Raw genomic sequence first — 17,502 nt, 5'->3', positions numbered from 1 at the left:
GACAACGCCCAGGCTTGCATCCGACTACTCATCATCCTTTTGTCTTTTCTACTTATCACCTCCAGACTGTTCATATTTTCACCCTTCCCTTCCCCACCTGACGTCTGCCAATTAACCTCTCCTCACCTGGATCCATCTATCACTTGCCGGCTCTAGCCTTACTCCTTCCCCTCTCATCTTCCCACCAGGCTATCTCTCCACTCTTCCATCAGTCTGTAGAAGGGTCCCAGCCTGAAGCATCGCTTGTGTATTCCCTCACAGATGCTGCCTGACCCACTGAATTCCTTTGACAGTTTAATTTTTTGACAGTAAGAGAAGCATTGTCACATGATGGATTGCCCCCAGCTTTCCTTCCTGTTAAAGGCTGCCAAGGTGATTCAGATCTCAGCTACTCCAAGGCAGTATAAACCATATAAGCTGGTTCCGGTGGGACTGCGAGTTGGCTGCCTCGCCTGCAGCAGGTTCGTTGTTTCCATTTTTTTTGTGTCTCTGTATGTCTTGTGTGGGGGTTGGTGTGGGCGAATGGGGGGAACCTACCATTCAATATTGGAATCAGGCACCTACCTCAAGGGAGATGCGACTTTCATCCTTGTCGCTTCTTCGCCTCCGTCCTCGCCGTCTTAGAGCTGGTTTGGTACGGGCTCTCCCGGAGTCGGGCCCAGAGCTTCAACGGCGGCGCAGTGGGGACTGTAACATCGTGGGCCCGGAGCTTCAGCGGTGGCGCAGCAGGGACTGTAACATCGCCGACCCCCTTGCTGGGGGTCGCCGGAGAAGCGCTCCGACAGCTGGCCTGTGGCCGACAACATCTTGGAGCCTCGGTCTGTGGAGCTTCTGGCGGCAAGCGTGGAGCAGACTTTACTTACCATCTTGGAGCGGGCGATCCCTCACTGGGGGTTGCCGGTCTACAGCATCTGGAAGCCGCAGTCTCCGGTAAGGAGGTGGCCGATTGGTATCTCCAGGCCTCGGGGTGTGCTCGACCTGCCCCGACGTCAGCGTTCCGACCATCCCGACCAGAGGGCTTGAACGTCGGGCTGTCCGTAGCGGCAACTACGGAGGGTCAGGGCCCCGACCACGGGTGAACAAGGGAGGAGGAGGACTTTCTGAACTGTATTGCCTTCCACCACAGTGAAGAATGCTGTGGTGGATGTCTGTGTTGAATTATGTTGTGTATTGTGTCCTTTTTTTAATTGTAACGCTGCATGGTAAATTACATTTCACTGCACCTTATGTTGCATGTGACAAATACATTTGAACGAACTTGAACTAAGCCTTGATGGGTGCCCAGTGGGTGCAAGGACCAGTATGTTCATCCCACAGTGTTTGAGCTGAGTAAACGCAATCAAATGGGGTTTGCAGGCAGATAGCCCAGTTACAGTGATATGTGCCTTTTAATTAACTTACTGATTGAAAGAAACAACATAGAAACAAGCCCTTCAGCCCATCAGGTTAATGCTGATCATCGATCACATGTTCACACTAGTCCTTTTATCCCACTTTTGCATCCATTTTCCACACATTTGGGGCAATTTACAGAGGCCAATTAATTTACAAACCCACATATCTTTGGGATGTGGGAGGAAAGCGAAACACCAAGATGAAATAAATAGTCACAGTGGAGAACATGCAAACTCCACACAGACAGCACCCAAGCTCAGAATCAAACCAGTGACCCTGGCTCTGTGATGCAGTACCTCTACCAGCTATGCCGCTGCATCCCTTCTTTGATTCAGTTCACTCTTTTCATTCATTCCACATTGTATTTAGGTAGGAGTCCCCAGTATGTGAAGAATTTACAGTATGTATTGTTTTATTCACTTGGAATTCATTCTGAAGGCACTTACCACATGAAAAGCATTCAAACCAAGAGTCAATAACAAAACAATATACTGTTTACTGTATGTGTGATAACAAAATAGGTCTTTCTAAAGAATGGGCAATTTTCCACACTCCTCGTGAAAATTACTTTTGGGGAAATGATATCTTGATACAGTTTATTGTTGATCCTTCTGTGATGGAAAACCTTGTAGATCATGGATGTTCCCAGGAACCTATGATCACAATTATTTAATCTTTGTTAAATCTACTAATTTGTTGCCGAAGCTTCAATGTTGTACCCAGATAAAATATGACCCTAATTACCTATTGGTAGATATGAGTCACTCAACTACTCTGAGTGGACCAAATAGCACTAATACTTTACTGACCAATGGACAATTCACATTTCCCGACTAATTCTTCTGGGAGTATATACTCCCTACATTCACAAACTATCTAAACTAGGGGAAGTTTACAATGTCCAGTTAACCTATGAACCCACACAGGCTTGGCACATGTAAGGAAACCCACGCAGTCACAGAGACAACATGTAAACTCCACACAGAGAGCATGAGAAAGCAGTATTGAACCCAGGTTGCTGCTGCTGTAAAGCTAACAGTTCTATTAGCTACATCACTGTGCAAGATAGCGAGTGAAATTTCCAGGCAAAGTACTGCCATTTTGCACTCTCTCCCATTTCATGAGAAATATCACAGCATGAGCTTTCGTCCTCATTCGCAGCATTTCATTTCTGACTTCCTCTGCGGAACTTCTGTGAACTTCTCAAACTCACCCTATCAATGAAGTATTTTACACCATAACATTTCTCCATCAACCCTTGCCGCGGCACATTTGCTGCTTGTAGTCCCAAATATGCTCTGGTCTGATTGGATTCATCTTCTGCACCGATATCTCCTGGACAACCTGTAAGCTCTGTAAACTTCAGCCAAAATCTTGTGCCATCTTTTTATATGACTTTTAGGTTGGCACATGGATATGCAGGGAATAGAGGAATATGAATCACAAGCACACAGAAAATATTAGTTTAACATGGCACCAAGTTCGGCACAGATAATGTGGGCTGAAGGGCCTGTTACTTGCAGTATGTTCTACGTTCCGTGATAGTCATCTCAGAAGTGAACATCTCAAACTCTTGACAAATCCTCTGCCTCTCCAGCTGTTCTTCTTTAAGTCATTCCTAAGAACCCAATTTGGTGTCTCAGCCTTTAGTTGCTCCTAATATACCTTCTCCATCTTGTCATGATAAATTTCCATCCAGGGATGTTTTATGCTATGTTAAAGGCATTAAATAGATGTTTGTGTTCTCAGTTATGTCCCTGTGAAGCAAAGGATCAGAAGGGGTCAACCTTGAAGTTTCTTCCTGCAGCTCCTCGGAAATCTCATTGTCTCTGATGACTTCTCACAAAATGAGATCCAGCACTCGAGGCACAGTCAGACCAATACATTCTGCAGGGTTAACATGACATTCTTCACCGCGAACTGAAATTGATTTTACAGCTTTATGCTCCAGCTTGCTGCTAACTATTTTTGAATGCATCCATAGCATGAAAGACTGTGTTCAATGCTGGATCTACTTCCCTCATACAGATATCATTCAACTTCGCCTATAGGTCTTCTAAATCATTTATATGTTTCCAATTTTAATTTCCAAAGGGGCCAATATCTTACGAAATCTATGTAAAATTCCATCCGTATTGATTCATTCACACACACAGATTTTATCCAGGGCATTTTGCATGTCCTTGGCTGCAACAATGTCTCACCTCCAATTAAGCACCGTTTGCATTTGCAAGCACTGTATTGACTTTCTGAATTTGAGCTGTTATAAACCTGGCAGTCTGCAGGTGAGGAGAGTTTTATAGTTAGCTCACAGGTCCATGCCAAAAGGGACCCTCAAGAAGGCGGAGAGAGGGTGACTGAGCGAGGCCAGAAGTGATTTTCGGAGCAGCATTGGACTTGCAAGAGGGCAATCTCGCACTTCCGAGAATATAATTTTCAAGCTTACCTTCCCATGAGAGACTTCAGCAAACCTGCTGATAATACATGTTGACTGACACAAAAAGCTGGAGTTTAAAGTTTAAGCTTTAAGTTTAGCTTCAGATTTTTTATTGCCATGTGTTATATTCCGGACGGCAGAATGAAGAACTAGACTTACACACTGGTTGACTGGATCACGAGAGAGAGATTTATTACCCAGCATTCCCTGCTTATAATGAGCACCAACTCATTAACACTTACATGAATATGTATGAATACAATACACTGCTCTCCGTTTTTTAAGTATTAATTCTAAGTACTCAGTTACAATTTTGTTATTGTGATACTTGATTTAAACCAGTATTTATTTTGCATATCTACACATTTTTGTTTTACTTGTGCAGTGAGTAATTTAACTTACAAACCTAACCTGACAATTGGTTTGCAGATCCTGCCTGATCATCTAACAGTAACAGGTTTAACAGGTTTAGGTGTTGACTCAATCTGTAGGCTTGTTTGGCTCTGTTTTAGTACCCTGACTTTGACCAGAGGAATCTGTTTCTTTGTCTGTACTAACTGAACTTTGTGTTTCAACCACAGTGGTCTCTTCCAACTCACTCTCAAATAAAAACTCAGGGATTAGGACTTCATGCTCAGTTTTTGGTTCATCTTTGGCTGGAATTATTTGATCAACATGAACACTTTTGATCCTATCTCCAACTTCAACTGTATCTTTTTGTTCCATACACTTCCATTATTTTCCCAACATCCCATTTGTCTCGACTGGACTTGTTGGGAGGAATGAGATCATGAACGTGCTCCTCTGGCTTGAAGATCCTCTCCCTTTTGTGGGAGTCAAAATGGCGTTTTCGACTTAACTGTTTTTGCTCGTCTCATGGCCAAATTGGGTTCAACTTACTTTGGTGCATTCTTAGCATTCTCTTCATCAACAGTACTGCAGTTGAGTAACTTGTATGTTATGTGATTCTGTACTTCAGCAAGAAACTAGCCAAACGATATTTCATACTGAGCTTTGAACTACCCAGCAAAACCTGTTTGTTAAGAGCATCTTTGACAATTCTAACAGACCTTTCTGCCACCCCGTTGGAGGCTGGATGGTATAGGGCAGGGGTGGGGAACCTTTTCATGGTGGAAAGCCGCATTAAGTTAGCTGTAATCTAATAAGGCCGCATCCAAGAAATTTCAATTAGATATACTTCAAAATGTACATTATTTTGTTAAAATAGCCCTCATGACTTACTCATGTTTTAATTGTGGCCGTCAGTCGGGGAGGATTATTTTGTTGAATCTTCTTTTACTCTTTGGTATTTTAAATACGTTCATTTTAAGATTAAAATTAAAATAATAAAAGATGAACAAAAACATATTAATGATAATAAAAAGAGTTGTTCTACAAAATTTGGATTCATTCAAAAGGCCGCACTTAATGGCCTTGAAGGCCGCACTTAATGGCCTTGAAGGCCGCAGGTTCCCCACCCCAGGTATAAGGGAACAAGTGTGTGTTTTACACCATCCTGCTGCATGAATTCTTTGAACCGTTCTGAACCAATCTGAGGCCCGTTATCAGAAACAAGTTCTTCCAGTAAACCATGGCATGCAAAAATGGATCTCAACTCATCTATGGTACACTCAGTAGTAGTGCTTGACCACATATGCTTAACCTCAATCCATTTGGAATGACTATCTACTTGTACCAGAAAGTGATCATTAACCTTTTCACAAAAATCTACATGAACTCTCTTAAAAGGTAATCTTGGCCATGACCAGGGTTGCAGTGGTGTTTTTGGTGGTTTACTCCTGCAATTTTGGCAGGCGCTACATTTGCTCACCAGTTACACGATGTCATTGTCAATACCAGGCCAATACACAAAACTTCTGGCAATTGATTTCATGCTTACTATGCCAGGGTGTTCGGCATGAAGTTCATTCATAATTTTGTTTCTCAAAGACTCTGGTAAAACCACTCTGTAACCCCACTTAATGCATCCCTGCTCACATGATAATTCATGGCATCGATTATGGAAAGGCTTCAGCTCTGAGTTCAGAACTGAGTTCAATCCACTATCGATTTCAGTTCAAGCGTTCAATGTCTGCTCATAGACCCACATCAGCACAGTGTCTTTGTTTCTGCTGCAATTTCTCTTGCAGTCACTGGAAAGTCTTCATCTACAACTTCCAGAGTGTAGATTGAGTTCTCACTTCCCACGTCAGAGTTCTCATGGGGCAACCGGGACAACGATCTGTAACTGCGTTGCACTTGGAGCTTCTGTACTCAACCTTGTAGTCATACTGGGACAGTAGAATTGCCCAGCGTTGCATCCTTGATGCTGCCATGGAAGCTGACTTGGGACCAAGTATCACTAGTAACGGCTTGTGATCAGTCACTAGGGTGAATGGTCTGCCGAGAAGAAACTGATGGAATTTCTTGATTCCGAACACGAAGCTGAGTGCTTTCTTTTCTATCTGTGCATAATTGCGCTCACTCTGTGATAGGGTGCGGGATGCAAAAGCAATAGGCTTTTCCTGTCCGTCATTCATTACATTGGAGATCACTGCACCTACACCATAGCTTGAAGCATCACAAGCAAGTTTTACCTCGCGTGTCATGTTGTAGTGAACAAGGAGTTTGTCACTTGTCATGGTTTCCTTGCAGATGTCATATGCACATTGCTGTTCCTTTCCCCAAGTCCATTTTGCATATTTTTGCAGCAGATGATGTAGTTGCTTTAGCACAGTTGCTAAATCTGGAAGGAATCGGGCATAGAACTGCACCATCCCAAGGAATGATCGTAGCTCTGACACATTGTTGGGTTTTGGAACTTCACTATTGCTTCAAATTTCGCCTTCACAAGGCCAAGGTAGACCACCTCTGACAGCGAAAAATGTACATTTACTTTGTCACAGTTTGACATTGTGGCAGTTCACTCGTGTGAGAACTTGCTCGAGGATTTCCAGGTGTTCTATCATGCCCTTTGTGAATATCAGTAGGTCATCCTGGTGGCACACACAGTGCGGTATGCCTTTTAACATTTTGACCATGACAGACTGGAAGATTTTTGGGGAGGATTTCACACCATAGGGCAGCTTTGAATACAAGCCCTTATGTGTGTTGATAGTTAAGTACCACTGACTTTCCTTGTCAACATTGAGTTGGGCGTAAGCGTGAGACAAATCCAGTTTGGTGAAGACTCTTGTTCCGCTAAGTTCTTGCGAGGTTGGTAACGGATATTGTTCGTCGTCAACGGCTTGGTTGATTGCGACTTTGCAGTCATCGCATAGTCGAACAACTTTGTCGACATTGGGTACAGCCACAATTGGCGTTGCCAGTTTCTCTGGTCTTTCTTCACGAGTACTCACGCTCTAACCTGTCGAGTTCTTCCTCCACTTGTTGCTTTAGTGCTTATGGTACAGGTTTTGGTCGACAATACACAGGTTTCGCATCTTGCTTAAGTCGAATATGTGCAGAGTCCCCTGTTATTCCCATGTAACTGTCAGCAAAAATGTCTGCATGTTTGCTTATGACGTTTTCAAGACATGATTTGGACAAATTGATGCTGAAAATGTTCTTCCAGTCTAACTATTCTACTCAGCCAATCCTTTCCAAGGAGGGTTGGTTTATTTCTATAGCTGGCCATTATGATGGGCAGTGTTACTGACTGACCATTATGCTGAACTTTACAGTTTATTTGTCTGCATGTCTCCAAAACTTTGCCCGAGTAGGTTCTCAGGTTGACCTTACTCTCAAACAATGGTGTCTGTAGGAACTTTGTTTCATACAGGTCTTTGCTCATGACCAAACAATCTGCTGCCGTGTCAATACACATATTGATTAACTGTTCATTTATCAATAGTTTTGTTCGAAAGTCCTCGCCTTGGCTGGTTGTACGCTTATCGATGTTGGTTGCATAAATGGTGTACAACCCAAGGTTATTTAGATCTGGGTTCACCTCCAAGTTGTGAACTCCTTTCTAGTGTTGTCGCTTGTTTCCTGCAGGTTGTTGGTTTCCTGTTTTAAGCTTGGACTGACATGCTGAGGCGAAATGGCCTTTCTTCTGGCAGTGATAGCACTTGGCCATTTTGAACAGACAAAATTGGGATGAGTGATTACTGTTGCAACCATAGCAACTGGCTGAACTCGGCTCCCCGTCATACTTTGGTTTTGGTTTAGCATCTCTTGGTTTGGCCATAGGCACTGCCTTGTGACTGTAAACGGCCACTGCAGTCTGAGGTGGACGAAACTCTCAAGCATTCTTTGATGCCATCTCCATTGTGGTAACAATCTTGCATGCTTTCTCGAATGTAAGATCTGGAGTGTTCATGAGTTTGGAATGAATTTGTTCAACCACTAGACCAGGTTAGGTAAGGAGGAGGTACAGCAAGACATGGGTGGCCTTGTACGCCGGTCACTGAAAGTTGGCGTGCAGGTATAGCAGGCAGTGAAGAAAGCTAATGGAATGTTGGCCTTCATTACAAGAAGATTTCAGTATAGGAGTAGAGAGGTTCTTCTGCAGTTGTATAGGGCTCTGGTAAGACCACATCTGGAGTATTGCGCACAGTTTTGGTCTCCTACTTTGAGGAAGGACATCCTTGTGATTGAGGCAGTGCAGCGTAGGTTCACGAGATTGATCCCTGGGATGGCAGGACAGTCATATGAGGAAGGATTGAAAAGACTAGGCTTGTATTCACTAGAGTTTAGAAGGATGAGGGGGATCTTACAGGGTTACAGGGTTACAGGGTTACAGGGTTTCCTTTATTGTCATTCAGACCGAAGTCTGAACGAAATTTCGTGCCTGCAGTCATACATACGTACAATACAATAAAAAAACAACAATAAACACATATTAACATCCACCACAGTGAGTCCACATAGCACATTCTCACTGTGATGGAGGCAAAAGTCTTAGGGCTGCAGTCTCTTCCCTCCACTTCTCTCTCTGCGCTGAGGCGATACCCCACCGGGCGATGTAGCAAACAGTCTCGCGGCTCAAACACCGCGGCCCCGGGGTGGTCGAAGCTGCCGTCCACCAGTCCTGCTGACACAGCCGCTGGCCCGCGGCCGAACCCCGGACTCAGGTCACCGCCGCCAGAACGCCATCCCAGCCACCGGAGCACCGTTCCAGCCCCGAGCCGGATCGCCCTCATGTGAGTGCCGTTACTGTCTCAGCCTCGCGCCAGGCCGCCCCGACATGGGCGCCGCTCCTCCCTCGGGCTGGGCCGGGCAGCCCCGACATGGGCGCCGCTCCTCCCTCGGGCCGGGCAGCCCCGACATGGGCGCCGCTCCTCCCTCGGGCCGGGCAGCCCCGACATGGGCGCCGCTCCTCCCTTGGGCTGGGCCGTCCAAACATGGGCGCCGCTCCTCCCTCGGGCTGGGAGCGTTCCTTCCTCGGACCAGGCCGCCCCCCGGGAGCGTCACAGCCCCTCACGGAAGCCCTGTTCCAGCCCCGAGTCGGGCCGTCCTCACGAGAGCGAGCCCAGGCGGTCTTATAGAAACATATAAAATTATAAAAGGATTGGACAAGCTAAATGTAAGAAAAATGTTTTCAATGTTGGGTGAATCCAGAACCAGGGGCCACATTTAAGACTGAGGTGAAAAAAAACGTTTTCACCCAGAGAGTTGTGAATTTGTAGAATTACTTGCCACAGGGGGCAGTGGAGGCCAAATCACTAGATGGATTTAAGAGAGAGTTAGATAGAGCACTAGGGGCTAGTGGAATCAAGGGATATGGGGAGAAGGCAGACACGGGTTATTGATTGGGGACGATCAGCCATGATCGCAATGAATGGCGGTGCTGGCTCGAAGGGCCGAATGGCCTCGTCCTGCACTATTTTCTATGTTTCTAAGTTTCAATGTTTCTAATATCCCCATAACCAGGCAGCATTCTGGTAAACCTCTTCAACCCTCTCGTCAAAGCATCCATATCCTTCCTGTAATAGGACAACCAGAACTGCACACAATACTTTAAATACAGCACAACCAAAGTCCTATAAATCTGCACATATTTCCTGCCTCTTATACTCAATGCATCACCAATAAAGGCAAGTATACCATACTGTTTTCTAGCAATGTGCCTGACCTGCTAAGTTACTCCAGCGCTTTGTGTCCTTTTGTGTCTGAATCAGCATCTGCAGGTCTTTGTATCTACACACCATAAACCTTCTTTACCATCTATTTGCGATGCCACTTTCAGGGAGCTCTGGACTTGGAAGCAATGATTTCAGAGCATTCCCATTAGTTCCATTTACTTTGCTGTAACCTATTCTTTGTCACATGCCTATTAACTCCCTCCTGATTCATCTGACACCTCTTGATTGTATTTCTATGCAGCAGTTAAGCAGACAGGGAGAAATAGGCCCTATGTGTCTAAGTACACGCAGATAAATACAATTCAACCATGGGAACATATTTGTTTTAAATCCCTTAAGCTTGTCTCGGTACTCCATCTCATTGATGTCAGTCATTAAACCAAGTTGGATTAAATCTGAGAATGGAAGACGTGCTCGTAATGTCTCCTCGAATGAGTGCTTGGGGAAACAAAGATCACAAAATATATTAACTATTTACATTAACCATCAGATTTTTGCCTGCCAGTTGTCCTTAAGATCGCTGCCCAAATCTGGCTGCTCTCTGATTACTGAAACAATTTATTTCTGTTACGCCTACAAACTGCAAATAGACTCATTTCTAGATTCTCCAGGGTAATATCAGATACTTCTGAGACATTCTGAGGAATTATGGTGCGTGGTTAATCCATACTCATAACCAAAACATTCTGTGCTGTCTGCTCATTATATTGATTTCTCCATTCAGTCGATGCTAATGCTATTCACCTCAGGGGTGACCCAGATTGATGAGGAACCAGGGCCAAATTAGCTTGCGTTACTCGCTGTCAGTGGAGAAAGAAGGAACTGCAGATGCCGATTTACCAAAAAAGGCACAAAGGGCTGGAGTAATGCAATGAGACAGGCAGCATCTCTGGAGAACATGAATAGGTTACATTTCAGGTCAGGACCCTTCTTCAGACCAGTGGTTATAGGAGAGAAAGATGGAAGAGAGGCGAGTGCAGGACAAAACCTGCCAAGTGATATGTGGGTACTCTTGCTTATGCCCCACAAGGATGTGCACCCATGTCTCCCTCAATCCGTCCCCCTTTCCACTTCATCCCATCCCCTTCCACTTTCATCCCTTTCTCCAGCTTCACATTTCACCCTTTTATCCTTTTTATGTCACACACGTTTATTTTCTCATCACCGGCCTTTGTCCAGCCACCTGCCAATGAAGCTCCCGCTCACCGGTATCCACCTTATTACTTGCCAGGTCCAACAAATGATAGGAAAATGCAGGTGAGGAGGGTTTGATGTGCAGATGTAAGTGACAAAGGCTACAGATGGAAAGGAGACAGAAGGATGTCAGATAGGAAGAGAAGAGGAGAGAACTGTAAAGCCGGCGAAAGTGATATCGGTGGAAGGAGATAGGAGGGAGGGGAAAGAGAAGTTGAACCCTGAGTCCAATGGTGAACTTTGAAGACACATGTTAGTTGGAAATTGAGAGTGTGGATAGACACAAAAAGCTGGTCAGGCAGCATCTCTGGAGTAAAGGAATAGGTCACATTTAAAGTTGAGACCCTTCTTCAAACAGAGAGTCAGGGGAAAGGAAAACAAAAGATATAGAAGGTAATTAGCACAAATGAATGAAATATATGCAAAAAGCAATGATGATCAAGGAAAAGTGGAGCCCACAATGGTCCATTGTTGGCTGTGGAACAGGTGATAATGAATTACAAGGACAGTGAAACTCAACAGAACAACTGTGAAACAAGTACAATTACTAACATGGGGGAGGATGGAGAAAAAGGGGATGCAAGTGTTACTTGAAGTTAGATAAATCAAAATCAACTGTTGGGTTGTAAGCTGCCCAAACGAAATATGAGGTGCTGTTCCTCCAATTTGCATTTGGAGGGAAAATGGAGGAGGACTGGGCAAATGTTGTGCCTTCCACCACAGTGATGAATGCTGTGGTGGATGTATGTGTTAAATCTTTATTGTGTTTTTGTGTGTTCTTTTTTCATTGTACCGCTGCTGGCAAATTCATTTCACTTGGACTTTATGTGCAAGTGACGAATAAAACTGATATTGATTGATTTGGCCTCACTCTGACAATGATAGGATAGAAAGCTGAGAGTGGGAATGGGAAAAGGAGTTAAAGTGTTTAGTAAGGTCAAGGCAGACTGAACAAAGGTGTTCCGTTGAGAGTGTGGATCCCTTTCCTGTTTACTTGAGGTGCTTGCAGACAGATCGGAGTCCGGTTATCTGTCCCCTGACTCATGGGGTAGGATGCAACTCTCCAGAAATCATGTGCGTCTCTTTGGAGATGAGAGAACTCTGAGATCAGAGTTGTGGCTGAAATCTGTGCACAGTCCTCACTTAAGCTCAGAGTTTTTCCAGTAAAGTTATTTGAGGGGAGTGGAGGTGCTATTTTCTCCTGAGAGAGCTTTTCTCCCACACCTTCTACATCTTCCATTGCCCTCCTTAAGCTCTGCTCATTCTCACTCAAGGGGGAATGTTTACTAATGTACCCGTGTATGAGAGCCACTGCTTCTTAACCAACCCTTAAGGTCAGTAAAAGCTCTTTCACTCTGTGGCATGGTGTTGCCTGTGGATTTGAGCACTTTTAAATTAGTCTAAACAGTGCCAAACTCTCTTCAGTTGAAGCAACAATTTGAGGAAATCAATCAACAACTAAACTGCGATAAACTGATGAAGCTTTTAAAAGCCGCAGGTGGAGACTCCCTCCTGCCGCCATATGAATATTTAGCCATGCAATGTTTTCTGGGGTTAGATCCAATCTGACCACATTGGCAATAAATCAATCGTGCATGCCAATGGATGTTACAGTTTATCTCCTCTGAATATTAACATTTTTCTCCATATGAAGCTGATACAACTCTCTTGTTGCAAAGAGCAGGTATTAGCCGGAAGAATTGCTGTCAAGAGCCAAGAGAGAGAGGGAGAGAGAGAGAGGGAAGGATAAGAATATTCATATGTACCAACAACAGGACAATGACATTCTTTATTTACTGCCACTTAAAGCCCATTAATGCAATGACATACAGCTAATATATTACAATCTATATATTATAAAAAATAACCACAATAATAGATAACCGCAATAGTGCAAAAACCAAAGTCCGTAGTGCAACCAAAGACAAAGTCCATAGAGGTTCATTGTAGATATGGCAGGGTTATTGTTGTGCATTGTTCAAGATCCTGATGGTTGCTAGAACAAAGTTGTGTTTGAACCTGGAGGTCATGGTTTTCAGACATATGCTTTCTCCCTGATGGTAATAACAAAATGAGAGGATGGTGGTGGCCAGGGTGGTGTGGGTCTTTGCTGATATTGCTTGCCTTTTTGAAGTAACGCCTCCTGTAGATCCATTCGATGGTGGGGAGGTCAGTATCTGTGATGGACCAGGCAATGTCTACCACTCTCTGTAATCTCCTTCAATTATGGATATTTGAGCTGCCAAACCAGGCCGTGATGCAACCAATCTCTATGCTCTCTAACATACACCTGTAGAAATTCTAGAAACTTTTTGTTGACATGCTGAATCTCCTCAATCTACCAAAGAAAGACTAATCCTACCCTACTAATACAGCAGGTATTAGACAAGACAATTTCTGTCATCTTTATTTGCTATTTTGTGTGACTTGGAAGCTGGCCATTCAGCCCATCAAGTCTCTATAAACTCACAGATCATCCCATTACCCACTAACTTTTCATCAGAATTTCTCACCATATTCCCATCCACTTACCTCTCCCAGATTCCACTACTCACCTGTATGAAAGAGATAATTTACAATGGCCATTTAACCAACCATCTCGCAAGTCTTTGGCAGAACAAAAAGTGCTGGAGGAACTCAGCAGGTTAGGCAGCATCTGTGGAGGGAATGGACAGACGTTTTCTGTCAGGAGCCTTCTTCAGACTGACAGGAGTGGGGGAGAGAAAGCTGGTTAATTGGGGGCATGGCAACATTTGGCAAATGATGGGTGGATACAGGTGAGGTGGGGTTTGAATGACAGATGGGTGGAATAAGTGTGAAAGGTCCACACCCACCTCTTTTCCAGCTTTCTCATCCCTGCTCCTATCAGTCCCCACTCAAAATGCCGCCTGTCTATCCCTCAAAATATGCTGCCTGATTTGCAGAGTTCATCCAGCACTTTGTGTTTGTCTCAAGATACCAGCATCTGCAGTTACTTGTGTATTCTTATGTATTTGTGTTGTGAGAAGAAACCCATTCAGTCATAGTGAGAAATGTTCAAATTCCACACCAACGGCATTCGAGTCCGGTTCCTAACATAGTGAGGCAGTGGCTCTATCAGCTACATTCATGAGCCACTCTGCTTTGATCAACAAAATGATACTTCTGAAGCCTCTTGTAGCTGTCCCTGCTATTGTAGATTAAATGTATTATCTTTGGATGGTCTTGTTTTTCCATGCAAGATCGCACAGTTTAATTGCCTGCTTACAAATTCAAGATTTGTGCTAACTTTGCAAGCACAGCAAGCTAACTCTCAGGTGTTTACCTTCCTGGGATATTACACGTAAATATATCCCTGATAATTTAATTTGGATTATTTTTCACTCTTAAGTATTTTTACAATTGCTGAATGAATATAATTTTTTTTGGAAAATAAAATTAACTAAGGACTTGAATAATATGGACTTGTAATTCCTGACTGTCCATTACACCAATGAATGTGCACCAAAAGCATAGTCCCAGAGCTATACAGCATGGAAACAGATCCTTCAGACCAACTTATCCATGCCGACCAAATTGCTTAATTGAGTTAGTCCCACTTGCCTGCACCTGGCTATATTCCTCCAAATATCTTCTTATCCATGTACCTCTCTAAGTATTTTTTAACTGTTGTAATCATACCTGTCTCTGCCACTTCTTCTGGCAGCTCATTTGTTATGTTTACCACCTTCTGTGTGAAAAGGTCGCCCATCAGATCCATTTTAATCTTTCCCTTCTCATTTCATGTCCACTAGTTTAAGACAAATCAAAGTATTTCATAGGGGAATAAATTGAAATAAACGTTTGCAGTTATTTTTTACTGCACCTCCTATAATAATGAGATTTTAAAACGAGTTTAACTTTACCTACCAAGAATAGCCAGCCCATACATGGTAGTGTTTTTGACATTGTTAAGATTTCAAGGACAGTTGTTGAACAACATTTTACATATGATCCACACGAGAACATGTTAGCAAAAAGTAAAGTAAACCAAAGGGACGGCATTATTTTGTATCAAAAACTCAAGTCAAGAGTGTTTTATTGTCATGTCCTAAAACAGAATAATGAAATTCTTACTTGTGCAGCGGCACAACAAATAGTTAAACATAGTACTCTGTCAACATCATAATAAACGACAAAAATGTATAAAATGACCAAACAATAGCAGTGCAAAGAGAAAAGCAATGCCCCAAGTCTATGTAGTTCACAGCTTTTTTTGAGGTTGTAGTTTTAATACTCTGATGGTAGTTAGGAAGAAGCTGCTCCTGAACCTGGATGTTACAGTTTTCAAGCTCCTATACATTCTTCCCGATGGCAGGAGTGAAACGAGTGTGCAGCCAGCATGGTGTGGAGCTCTGATGATACTGGATGCCTTTTCGAGGCAGCTATTCCTGTAGATCCCTTTGATTTGTGGGGAGGTCAGTACCCATGATGAACTTGGCAGTGTTCACCACTATTTGCAATCAACTTCATTCCTGGGTGTACGAGTTGTTGAACCAAGCTGTGATGCTGATGCAACCCGTCAATATGCTGTTTACAGAATTGCTGACCAGTCCTTTTGACTCCGCACATGCTATTGAGTTCTTCCAGAGTTCATTTTACTTTTTGTTCCTGTTTCCAACATCTACAGTCTCTTGTGTCTCTGAGCATATGTTAGGATTGACGACTGACTTTGTTAGAGAAGTGTTTGTTAAAGGACAATTTAAGAGGAAAAGCCAGAGGCAAATTCCAAGCCTCAGCAGCTGGAGACTAAACTACCCAATAGTAGAGTCATGACTAAATGACTACAACTGGAAGAGCAAGTAATCCAAAAGTTTTGAAGGTCTGGAGATTCCTAGTTTTGCAAGCGATTACAGAGAAAAGGAAAGGTGTAGTCATGGAATGACAAGAAAAGAAGAATTTTTAAATTGAAACATAAGCTATTCAAAATAGATCAACAAGCACAACAAAGTTAATTCTTCAAAAGAAAATATTGAGAAATATTTTCAAAGAATAATGCCGACAACTTTTGCTCTCAAAGTTTTTGATCTTGTGAAATTCACAGCCAAATGAAAAGTAACAAGCTTGAACTTCATAAATTAAGTATGACGAATGAGGCAGTCCATAAAAACAGATAAATAGATCTCATCAAGGTGCATTAACAAGCATGCAGTTTCTTTGAGACTCTTGAAAGGCGCCCATAAATAAAATGTATTATTATTAAAGAAGTTATTCAGATGTTTGCCTGAATGTATAGATTTTTAAGACTGCGGCGATATTAGCAGTCTGGTCCACAGATATTATTTGATTGAAAACTTCAAAGAAAGTCAGCTATAAAAGCTTTATCCAGATTGCATATAAAGTCAAGGGCAATGGAACTCTTGGAAAACTATAGAAGAAACAGACATCCATAACACATTGCCAAACTTAAAGAAAAATTGAACAAAGATTTAAAGTTCCAAAATCTGATGCTATGATCAATGGTTGCATGAGGTGGTAGCTTTGTACCATTAACTCCAGGCATGCTGTCCAAACACAAGAGCTGCATAACAAATTCCTTCTTTAAACTGAAGAAGGGTCTCAACCCAAAACTTTGCGTATCTATATTCTCCAGAGATGCTTACTGAACCGCTGAGATCCTCCAGCACTTTGTTCCTTTTTTTTCTAAACCAACATCTATAATTTTAACCGTGGTGTAGTTGGACTAATTTCTGGCCAGTTTTGATTAGCAGCTACATCACATTGCCCAACACATCTCAATAATGGAAGAGAACAAAAAATTGCAGATACTGATAAATGCTGGAAACACTCAGCAGGTTCGGCAGTGTCTGTGGAAAGCGAAACTGAGTTAATGACTCAGGCTGGAGATCATTCATCTGATGAAGAGTCTTTGATTGCTCAGAATGTTTGTTGGTTAATTATCACCTCTGGTCTAAAGTTTGACATCAATTTATCAGGCTCTACTTTAACTGTTTCTGAGTGACTTATCTGAGCTGACCTCTGCTTTTGATCATGGGGAAAGGCATGAGGCAGTCATGTTCCATAATGTCAATAAAACCCAGTGAGCCTTTAACATTAAAAAAAAATCTAATCCTAATGCCCCAGTCCCACTTAGGAAACCTGAACGGAATCCTCTGGAGACCTTGCGCCTCACCCAAGGTTTCCGTTAGGTTCCCGGATGTTCCGGTCACTCTCCCTAATGGTGGAAAGTGGTTTCTGCGTAGTCGAGGCTTCTTCGATGTTCCTGCGATTATTTAAAAAAAAACAAAACCGGCCTCGACTACAAATAGGTTTCCGTTTGGTCGAAGCCAGTGGAGTGAGGTTGCTATTTATTTACAGGCAGTCAAAGGCAATCTCCTTCGCTGACCGGCCATTTTGATTGGCTCATTGGAG

General features: G+C 43.1%; 2 long non-coding RNA genes across 4 annotated transcripts in view; one reads left to right on the top strand and one right to left on the bottom strand.

Annotated features, from left to right (window-relative positions):
* The window catches only part of LOC116977004, a 104,239-nt gene that overhangs the window by 86,405 nt on the left and 332 nt on the right, over window positions 1-17,502 (bottom strand). For 2 of the 3 annotated variants that reach the window (XR_004413095.1, XR_004413096.1), the window contains exon 2: window positions 13,668-13,768. This is a non-coding gene — a long non-coding RNA (uncharacterized LOC116977004). Of the gene's footprint in view, window positions 1-564; window positions 856-13,667; window positions 13,769-17,502 lie in introns of those variants that run through there. The other variant, XR_004413097.1, reaches the window with a different exon arrangement.
* Window positions 13,071-15,394, top strand: LOC116977003. The gene is made up of 3 exons (XR_004413094.1): window positions 13,071-13,104; window positions 13,206-13,209; window positions 15,379-15,394. It is a non-coding gene; the product is annotated as an uncharacterized LOC116977003 (long non-coding RNA).

The sequence above is a fragment of the Amblyraja radiata genome, chromosome 9 (assembly GCF_010909765.2).
Source record: "Amblyraja radiata isolate CabotCenter1 chromosome 9, sAmbRad1.1.pri, whole genome shotgun sequence".
Classification (NCBI taxonomy): domain Eukaryota; kingdom Metazoa; phylum Chordata; class Chondrichthyes; order Rajiformes; family Rajidae; genus Amblyraja; species Amblyraja radiata.
The sequence above is the reverse complement of the archived record's forward strand: the minus strand, read 5'-3'. Positions and strand labels throughout refer to the sequence as shown.